The sequence below is a fragment of the Myotis davidii genome, unplaced genomic scaffold, assembly GCF_000327345.1.
Source record: "Myotis davidii unplaced genomic scaffold, ASM32734v1 scaffold204, whole genome shotgun sequence".
NCBI classification, from domain to species: Eukaryota; Metazoa; Chordata; class Mammalia; order Chiroptera; family Vespertilionidae; genus Myotis; species Myotis davidii.
The window spans coordinates 5033670-5036292 of NW_006299715.1; the positions used below are offsets into that span (position 1 = coordinate 5033670).

Consider the following 2623-nt stretch of genomic DNA (forward strand, 5'->3'; position numbering starts at 1 on the left):
TTATGGTAATAGGGTGGCATCAGGAAAGGACATGTTTTCAATGTTAGATAGACCTGGTTTGAAACTAAGCTGCTTCATTTTTTATTGGGTGGCCGTGACTTATAATTATTATGCCCTCCACTATGTGCAAAAGCCCTGTGAAGAGGTTACAAAGATGGAACAGCAGGAACTTTGTCCTCGAAGAGCTTACGCTTTGAATGGGAGATAAGGCATGTACTTTACCCATGATAGAAGGTGAAAAATGAATAAGGATCAAAGAGTGTTATGAAGTGCCTTTTAACCCTATATTTTCCATTTAAATTTCGTTGGTTTGAAATAACAAGGGCCTTTCCAGCATCTGAATATTGTATCATTGTGAATCCAATTTCTTAAGAAAAAAGTATTTTGTTGTCAAACATATCAAAATCACATCTATCTGTCTGCACTTTGGCTGCATTTCTAGCAAGTTTTCCTTTTTTTGTTGTTAAAATTAGTCATTAGTTAAACAGTTAATTTTAGTTCTACTAATAAATAATTTGAATAACGTATAGTGCTTTCTAACTTTCAACCTGCTTTCATTTCTATTTTCTCATTTGTTCCTTCTAACAGTTAGATGTGGTAAGAAAGATGTGGCACTCCTATTGGACAGATGAGGAAACTGAAGCACAAAGTCATTGGGTGACTTACCTAAGTTCAGCAAATGAGGTAATAAAACCAAAATTTATTGGTTCCAATTCCTGTGTTATTTCTTCCAGACTCTGGTTTCCCAACTTTTGGGCTTCAGAATCTCAGAAAAGCTACAAATTTATCGCAAGAGTTTAGTGAATCCAAACATACATTAAAAATGAATGGCAGTCTAAAGAAATACATTCTCATGCATATATTCACTATTATTTCTCCATGCAATTAAGATGCTATTGTGAGACTCCGTGAGGCGTGGCGGCGATGGTGAGAGGATGAACAACAAGTTCGAGGCATTGAAAGATGATGACAGTGGTGACCATGGTCAGAATGAAGAAAACAGCACACAGAAAGATGGCGAGAAGGAAAAAATGGAACGGGACAAAAGTCAGAGCAGCAGCAAGAGGAAGGGACCAACAGAGCATCCCCTGCAGTACAACTACACTTTCTGGTACTCTAGGACAGTGGTCGGCAAACTCATTAGTCAACAGAGCCAAATACCAACAGTATAACAATTGAAATTTCTTTTGAGAGCCAAATTTTTTAAACTTAAACTATATAGGTAGGTACATTGTTATGAACTTAATTAGGGAACTCCTAAGCTGGCCTTTGCTAAAAACGTCCTCAATCTGATTGAGGTACGTTCGCTGAGGTCGACACCTTCCAACTCTGCTATCCACACTCGTCTTGCATACTTGTTTCAGATAGACGAGTGTGGATGAGAGAGTTGGAAGGGGTTGACCTGGGCGAATGTACCTCAAAATAATGTACCTCCCCCGCGTTGCCTATCCCGCGCCCTCCTGCACCGTGACTCTTGTCGCCCAACCGACCAACCGACACCCCCCACTTCTTCTAACCCCACTTCTTCAAAATAGACTCGCCCAGGCCGAAAACCGACTTCTGCGCACGGGCCACGAAGTTTCCATCACACTGTACGTGTGCGCCCGCACGTGGTATTTTGCGGAAGAGCCACACTCAAGGAGGCAAAGAGCCCATATAGCTCGCCGACCACTGCTCTAGGAGAACCCCCGGCCCACCCACCAGCTCACAGAATATGAACAGAATATCAAACAGATTGGCACCCTTGCTTCTGCGGGGCAATTCTGCAGGCTTTACAGCCACAAGGTACACCACATGGACAGGCCACAGGGACTTCCATCTCTTCAAAGAAGGAATAAAACCCATGTGGGAGGATGATGCAAATAAAACTGGTGGCAAGTGGTTTATTCGGCTGCGGAAGGGCTCGGCATCGCGTTGCTGGGAGAATCTCATCGTGGCCGTGTTGGGGGAACAGTTCATGGTTGGGGAGGAGATCTGTGGGGCTGTAGTCTCTGTCCGTTTCAGGAGGACATTATTTCAACATGGAATAAGACTGCCAGCGACCAAGCAACCACAGCCGAATCTGGGATACACTTCGGCGAATGCTTAACCCACCTCCCAACACCATTAGGGAATACAAAACCCACACCGACGGCACTGGGCCCCGAAAGGCTCCTTTTTCAAAACCTCTGGAAGCCACGGCTGCATGTGCCATGGCCCTCTCCGGCTCATTGAAGCGGGCATCAGCGGAGTCTCTTGTTCTGTCGGCGTGCTACCTGGAAGATTTGTCTGTCCTGGACAAGAGGAATTGGAGGAGCATTTTATGTTTTAACAACAGGCTGACACACAGCAGCTACGGCAACAGCTGAGATCATTTAATAAATGGCGCTAAACTAAAAAAAAAGAAAAGAAAAGATGCTATTGTGATAAATATAAGGTAATCTCATTTAAGAAGGTAATTAACTCATACCTTATCTGTTGTTATGCATTTTCTTCAACCATCATATGGAGCATCTATTATTATTGTTATTATTTCTTTTAAAAATATATATTCTTATTGATTTCGAAGAGGAAGGGAGAGGGAGAGAGATAGAAACATCAATAATGAGAGAGAATCATTGATCAGCTGCCTCCTGCACGTCCC

The 2623-nt window shown here is 43.0% G+C and overlaps 1 pseudogene; it reads left to right on the forward strand.

The window, feature by feature from the left end:
* The first annotated feature begins 905 nt into the window (after positions 1-905).
* LOC102771495 lies at positions 906-2348 on the forward strand (annotated as a pseudogene).
* The last annotated feature ends 275 nt before the right edge of the window (positions 2349-2623 follow it).